This window comes from Humulus lupulus, chromosome 2 (assembly GCF_963169125.1).
Source record: "Humulus lupulus chromosome 2, drHumLupu1.1, whole genome shotgun sequence".
Classification (NCBI taxonomy): Eukaryota; Viridiplantae; Streptophyta; class Magnoliopsida; order Rosales; family Cannabaceae; genus Humulus; species Humulus lupulus.
Genome location: NC_084794.1, coordinates 284,601,184 through 284,609,611, shown reverse-complemented (window position 1 = coordinate 284,609,611; position 8,428 = coordinate 284,601,184). Strand labels below are relative to the sequence as shown.

Here is an 8,428-nt window from a genome sequence, read left to right as displayed (position 1 = left end):
TAACTTATTTCTCGTTCGAACCAGAGGTAAGAAAAATGCACCCAGTATGTGATGCATGTGATGCATAAGATACATGAGATTAGGGCAGGCATGAATGTTGAATATGAGATTGATCAGAGCTCGAGTCTTTGTAATTGTGCATGATTATAATTATGCTTCTGATTATTAATTAAGCATGCTAAATGCCTTATATCTGAATATTTGACATATGATACATGTCTATTTGCATTACCCCATTGAGGAAGCATTGAATTATTAGTCAGGGAACGACAATGGTGTCAGTATTGATGGCGAAGTTGTGACTCATTAGTCAAGTTCGGCAATAGTACTGAGCACCGATCGTATGATATTGGCTTATGAGTCAAGAGCAGTATTAGCGTGTTTAACGCAAACCAAAAAGATTAGATATAATCAACATAAGCATTGCCATCATAAGCATGAAATGATTGACCGACCTTAAGTTCGATGAAAACAAAAGCGCTTGCTAGTCTAAAGGCTAGTTACTTAGAGTCAGGGCCAAAAGGCTCAAGTGACTGCAACGTCACATGGCTGTCGGTGCTGAGCCCAAGTTCATGACTCATTCACTAGTCACTTATCTGATTAGGGTGCATAGCCCAAAGTGTGCCTCATTAGTCACCTATACAGAGTGTGGCTCATTAGTTACCTATCCAGAGTGTGACTCATTAGTCACCTATACAGAGTGTGACTCATTAGTCACCTATCTCAGAGAGTGACTTATTAGTCAACTATTCAGAGATGGACTTATCAGTCATCTACACAGAGACAGACTCATTAGTCATCTACGCAGAGATAGACTAATTAGTCATCTACACAGAGATAGACTCATTAGTCATCTATACAGAGTGTGACTCATTAGTCACCCACATAGAGATAGACTCATTAGTCATCTATTCAGGGAGCATATCCCCAGAGATTGACTCATTAGTCATCTATTCAAGAAGTAGGTCCCCAGAGATTGACTCATTAGTCATCTATTCAGATGCAGGACCCCATAATCATTTATTTGGACTTTCGTGCATGCATGAATAAGGTTATTATTGCTAGGCATGCTATTATGATTCAGTGACATGTTATTACCTGTTCATAAGCATATTGAGTTTTCTTGCTGAGCCTCGGCTCACGGATGCTATGTGGTGCAAGTAAAGGCAAAAGAAAGCTGGACCATCCTTGAGTTGGAGAGCTTAGGTGACGATGTGTACATATGCGGCTGCTCGACCACCACGACCGAGGGTTTAAAGAGGAACTAGGGTTAAACCCTAATTTGCCGCTTAGGTCGGCTGGTTGTAAATATTTTATTGTAATTAACCTTTAAAATATATTTTCGGGATCCCAATGTATATAGTAAACGTTTTAGTGAAACGTTGTATCTTAACCAACAATTTTAACCCTAAACCATAATCGCACTTACTTACATGATTATGGCCAAATGAGTCGGTTAGCGAGTTTATCACTGTTTAAAATGCACAATGTAATGGTCCCTGGGTAGTAAGGAGTTACAGTTGTTGTGGGAGAAGAATGGTGTGATGGTGTCGCGAGAGTGATCCGAGAGAGAGAGAGTAGGAAATAGGAGGGGTATTTTGGGGAAGTTGGGAAAGATTAACATCATTTTTTTAATTTACATAATGTCTGGCATCATTTTTAATTAGCAACACCCATTAAGCATAGAAAGTGAAACTTCCCTTTATTTATTACATAGATGGAAGCCAAAATAATATGCCACTCAAAAAGAAATAGGAAGGAGAAAAGGGTAATAAAATATTAAAGATGTACACAAATATTGATCTCATGAATGTCTTTTATATCAATTTTTTTGTTTATTTGACTGCCTTTATAGGCCCCGTTTGGGATAACTTTTAGATAAGCTCAAAGTTGCTTTATGAAAAAGTTGCGCAATAAAAGTGTTTGGTAAATAGTAAGAAAATAGTTTATTGAAGAGTTTATGGAAAAGCTACAACTAGAAGGTAAAATTGGTAAAACCAACTTTTAGATTTTTCTAAAAATAGATTTTTCAAAAAAACTTTACAATAAACTTATTTATTGTTGTTGTCCGTGATTTTTCATCATCGGACACATGGCAATCATTAATGAAGTAATTAGGCTCCTCAGGAGATAATAAAGCTTTGGAGCTTACCCATAGCTCCTTGGAGTGTAGTCTCCCCCCAATAAGTCGCAATCTTGTTTTAGGCGTGGATGTCTCCAAGTGAGGCCACGTCTCGAGGACCACCCTAGCAGTCTTCCCGCCTTCTTGACCCGATAATCCTCCAGGTCTAGGAACTTGTCCTCGGGGCCTGGGGAGAGTGCCAGGTGTTAGTCACTGCAGCCTTAGGCCACCACAAAGATCGTCCATAGTTTTTTTGGGTGTCTCAAGTAATGGTGTCGAGTTTGTACGCTCAACAATTGGTATTTCCCACAACGCCGCCTGATACAGGAAAACATGCAGTCGTATTCTGATAGTGTCAGGGACATGCTTTCCCTGAAAGAGTGGGCTTCAACCTACAAATTGGGCCTTGTGCGATCTACATAGGCCCATCGCCACCTTTTGTCATAAAATGGTGGTTTAATTAGGCATTTAATCCCACTTATGTGGGAATATTCTCGAATAACTCCTCAGTAAGTGAGTTAATGGCCCTCAACCTCTATAAATAGGGCTAGGGCACCATTGTAAAAGGGTTCACAATTTCTTGTAATCAGATTACTCTATACACTGCCTGAGAAAACTTCCATTGAAGTTTGTCATCTCAAGCTTCAAGAGCACTAATACTAAATACTTGTGGACTAGAGTTGCTTTATAACTTGAACCACATAAAATCTCGGTGTTAATCTTTTTTATTTTCTTTAAGTTCTGTTATTAGGTTGATAGCGAAAAAAACACAGTCAACATTTTGGTGCTTTCATTGAGAGCTTGAAGAAATAGTCATAGTGACCACGTGTTGGGAATATATGACTTTATACTTTGCAAATCAACAATTAAAATTGGGAATAGTTCAATATATGAAACCCTAAATGGTAAGCAAGAACCTTGTTAAAATTATGAATATTAATCTTGATAATTAAAGAAACATGTTCATAATAAAAATGTCAATCTTGAATATTAGAAACTAAATGGTTAAATAATGATAAGATTAAATTAGATACATTTAATCATCTATACTAACAATGAAAACATAATAGAATGACAAAATACAAGATCAGGGTTAGAAAGATACAACATTTGTATTGAGCAACATGAATCTTCAAACTTGGGGAACTTCTAAGGCTTATACACAATAAGAATAATGTTGTCCAAACTTTTGGATAACAAGAAGGCGAGCTGATCTGCTTTGATCTGCTTGATGAGTTTCTTGGAGAAAACTTTGGTCTTAGAAAGCTAGAGAGAGAGTTGGAAAGTGTGATCAAGGTTTTACAACTCTAATAACCCATATATATAGTGGCATAAGAGAACTTGTCGAACTTCCAAGCCCATTCAGCCCCCGAGGCGGGCCAATGATGACCAGGGGTGTGGTACCCGAGGACAACGCCAGGCCACTAGCGTCCGTGGAGCACAGGGCGTTCCGCCCAAGTGCGCTGCGAGAGATTGCGTTAGGCCTGGAGGTGGTGTCTCGCCGACTTCTCGCCAGCCTCACAGAAACCCTGGTGATAACTCTTCCATATATATTTGTTTTGTTGCTTTTAAACTTGTAAATGTAAAATTAGGAAGAGTGATGAGTGCTTTTTGTTGTTATTTTTAGTTAAATTTTTTTTCATTTTAATGTTATTGTGGGTTTATGGTGTCTTGTTAGTTTTTAAGAGCTGAAAGTAGAAAAATAAGGAATGTATGCATGAATTTTCCAAAGAAAATAAAAATAAAAAGTGAATTGGCTCTAAGTTGTGTTAATTTGTGCTGAATTATCAGGTTTTGCTGTAGCAAAGAAATTTTGCTGGAGCACTTACATCAGGATTCAAAGAGGGAAATTCAACATATGAATGAGAGACACGTGGCCCATTAATTGAGCTGCCAAGGAGTGATGAGGTGGCTAAAATCAGAGATAATGGAGTGAATTTTGGAGTAATTTCTAGAAGCACTTTAGGAGTATCACGTGGAGAGTCTTTGAATGGCATTTATGTACATCGGGGAAAAAGTATTTTGTACCCTAGCTGAAAGAAGAAAGGACACCCTCCATTACCACATTCAGCCATTTTTTTTTAGAGAAAAAGGCATCAAGTACAAGGGAGAAGTCACCAATACAAAGAAGGAAAAGAAGAAAGAAGATGAGAAGAAGATAATATTTCATTTCATCATCATTTTGGGCTATTTCTTATCTTTTGTTTGTTATTCTTTTCCTAAATTTCTTTAGTACTTTGCATTTGATTACTCATGGACAGATTTGAACTTGTATTTGTGTTTCTTGATTTAGCTATGAATTAGATATTTTGAGGCTTGGATTATTAATGAACTCTATGTCTTAGTTCTCAATTTCTGGCACTTTATTTTAGCAAATTACCCATTGTTCATTGTGCTTATTGATGAATTCTTGTTATTTTTTTGCCACCAATGGCAAGATAATAAGTTATATTTGTGCTGGGAAGTTTGAATATAATGGATAAATTTGAATGACATAAATAGATAATATTGTTAGATTATGTTTTGTGAATAACATAAGAATGTGTTATTTGCCTTGTGTAACAATTGTGAATTAATGCTTAAATCTGAATTCTTAAACTTGATTGACATAGGAATATGTTTAATTAAGCGAAAAAATTAATACCACAGGATTTGGGAAAGTTCTATGAACATAATTTGTATTCTTGTTAACTTTGGGAATTTTGATGAGATTTTACTGCAGCAAAACATATAGGTCACTTGACATAGAGGGATTTAATAATTCAAGCTCATTTTACCAATTGATCTCTTCTCACTTTTAGATTGGTATTTCAATTTATTTTTAAGCATTTTTAATTGATCCTAAGTAGTGTTAGTTTACAAAAATCAAAACAAATTAATTTGGTTACTTTTGAAATAGTTTGGTAATTGATTTGTGCACTTAGTTTTCATTTGCAATCCATGTGGAGACGATCTCGAATATTTATTACTTTATCACTTGTTTTGTAACTGTGTACACTTGCACATAATTGATCAAATTTTATCACAACAAATCAAGGGGCCATTAGGAGAAGTGTCTCCGCCCACCAAGGACAAAGAATCAGTGTCTCGATCAATAACGAATACGATGACTCTCGGGGGGGGGGGGGGACAGAAGTAGGATACCCTGACGAGTCGATGACGGTGGTCGCCCCCAACCATAACCTGACCTGCCAGATGACTTGAATGCCCGCAATGGCAGGGTAGCTCCCGAGGACAATCCTGGGAGACAGCAACGACCAAAGCTCCGAGATGACCTTAATGATCAGAGGAGAGAACACCCAACACAGAGTGCCAATAAAAATTGCAACCCTCTCCCCACAGAATTGTAGAGTTTGAAAATAATAATGCTGAAGATGATCCAGAGACAAAGTCACAACTTAGACTTGGAAGATGAGGATAGGGAGCCTTGTGCTCCCCACATTGTGGAAGCCCCACTACCTCGAGGCTTCAAAATGATAAACATCAATTCCTACAATGGAGGCACAGATCCCACCGACCATCTCTCAAAGTTTAATAGATTGATGTCGGTCCACTGACTCTCTGAGGATGCCAAGTGCCACGTCTTCCCGTTGACCTTGATAAGATCAGCAGATGAATGGTTCAAGAAGCACAAACCATGATCCATTCACTCCTGGCACCAACTCTCCTCCTCCTTCCAAAGATAATTCATAACTGGGCAAAATGTGAATTTTGAGGTCAATGCTTTGGCCAACATAAAGCAGGGACCGCTTGAAACCCTTAAAGCCTACATCAAACGCTTTAAGGAAGAAGTAGCCAGGATCAAGAGGGTTGATGATGGCCAAAATCTGATGGCACTACAAGCTGGCATCCAAGCAAGTTCCCTATTATGGGATGACCTCCAGCTAAGAGGATGCCACAGGCTTGATGACTTCATATGTCAAGCCCAAGAGTACATCAACTGGGAGGGCGCTCAGATTGGAGAATTTGGAGGACCCATTCCATTCCCCGCTCTGCTGTTCCTAAATTTTGTGGCTCTGGGAACCCAGTACTCGCCATACACTCAAGCCCAAATGAGTGTTCCACAGTTCAACCCTGCTGTTCAACCAGCTGGTTTCAGCACCATGCAAAATACTAGTTTTAGTGTTTCCCCGACAGGCTATGGAGTAGCTCCCACTGGATATAGTGCTTTTCAACATGCATTCAATGCTTGAACTTTGGCTCCGACCTAGTCCGCGACCCCCCAGCGAGACCCCTAGCAGAAGCAAACGCGGGGGAAAAGGCAAGGGCGTGAATCCCAAGAGAATTGGAGCAGGTCCCGACGAGATTTACGCTCCACAATACTCCAAGTACACAGACCTGGTGGATACTCGGGAGAATATTTTCTTGGCCATGGAGCAACATGTCCACTACCGAAAACTGCATCCTATGCAGAGGGATCGAGAGAAAAGAGAATCCACTAAGTTTTGTCGGTTTAACAATAATGTGGGACACCACATAAACGAGTGCATGTAACTTAGAGATGAGATTGAAAGTCTCATCAAACTGGGGCTCCTACACCAATATGTTAGGGCTAGTGCACACCCAATCCAGGCTCCAACCGCAGGATTTCCTCCTCAGCTCCTGAGCCAAATGCTGTTAGGATTAATGTCCTAAAAGCATGTAAAGACATTTTATTGAATTAAATAAAAAGAACAATTTTATTATATTTTAATATTATAATTATTGTTTGAATTAATTATATGATAATATCAAGAAAATTCCTTATTCATTGATGAAAGTATGATCTTGTATTAGCACGAGGCCTGGTATTAAGTAAATTTTCCAACTGCCCAACTTGGTATTAAGCAAATTTGCCAACTACCCAACCTGTGTTTCCAAGTTTCTGATTGAAGACCTGGTTTCTGTTATAAATTGCACTTGATTCTTGGTAAGAGTCACAAGAGTAGCTTCTAACTCACTCTATTTTTCTTGTGGAGCTGGTTACTTGGTCTGCTGTATAGTAACTACTGGTTGTACTTAAGGCATAGTTTGTGGAAAGGGAGTCTGATACTTAACTGGAGGCCCCTGATTATTTCTCCATGATAAATTAGGATGGTTTTTCCACCCTGGATTGAATGAATTGGAGAACAGATTGTTCTACAGCCTCTGAAAATTACCAACTGCTTGTACCTGGGCCTGATCAACTGGCATATTACCATGCATGCTGGTAACTGTACACTGTTTATACAAATGAGGCCCCCCACACAATTCACACCCTGATTGCACCTATATAGCCTGAGCCTGAGCTAAGATCTTGTTTTGTTGCAATTGCTTTGTCAATGAAGCAACCTGAGTAGTTAAAGCAGTAATAGCATCTAATTCATGTACCCCAGCTACTTTTCTCTGTGAGGTGTCTCGTTCAGCAGGCCACTGATAATTGTTCATGGCCATCTCCTCTAACAATTCATAGGCCTTATCAGCCCCTTTACTCATGAAAGCACCACCTGCTGCTGTGTCTAGGATAGTGCGAGTAGTACCGCACAACCCATTATAAAAATTGTGGACTAACATGCACTTCTCAATATCGTGATGAGGGAATTTTCTGAGCAGGTCTTTGAATCCTTCCCAAGCATCATACAATGAATCTCCCTCATTATGATAGAATTTATTGATTTCCCCCCTCAACTTGGCAGCTTTTGTAGGAGGAAAGAACTTGGAGAGAAACTTCTGAGCTAGTTCCTCCCATGTATTAATTGAGTTGGTCTGCAGAGAAATAAGCCAAATTTTTGCTCTGTCCTTGAGTGAGAAAGGGAATAGTCTTAACCCTATTGCATCATTGCTCACCCCATTAAACTTAAACGTTGTACATAACTCAAGGAAGTTTACTATGTGCAAGTTAGGATCCTCAGTGGTGAGACCCCCAAACTGGACAGAAGTCTGGACCATTTGTATCATTGCAGGCTTAATCTCAAAGTTATTGGCAGTGACAGCCAGCGGTCTAATGCACGAGTGCACCCCTATGACAACAGGGAGCACATAATCTCTTAATGCTCCCACATTTTGACTGAGCGATGGGATTTTCACCATCATTGTTATTGGCCCCATCTCTTTGGTTGGCAGCCATTGATGCTTCCAACCTCTTATTCCTTCTGTTCTTTCTACAAGATCTTTCAATTTCAGGATTAACAGACAAAAGATTGGCAGACCTTTCACATCGCATACACAAGATTCACCTGAAATAGCAAAGTAGGACAAATTAAATTAGTACAAAGAAATAAAAACAACCAAATTAGAATAAAATTTAAACTATTTTGATATTAATAGAATTTCAATTCCCCGACAACG

The 8,428-nt window shown here is 39.0% G+C and overlaps 1 non-coding gene across 1 annotated transcript; it reads left to right on the top strand.

Moving 5' to 3' along the window:
* The first annotated feature begins 7,664 nt into the window (after nt 1–7,664).
* Nucleotides 7,665–7,771, top strand: LOC133820303 (small nucleolar RNA R71). Its single transcript, XR_009886721.1, has one exon. It is a non-coding gene; the product is annotated as a small nucleolar RNA R71 (small nucleolar RNA).
* Nucleotides 7,772–8,428: the final 657 nt, after the last annotated feature.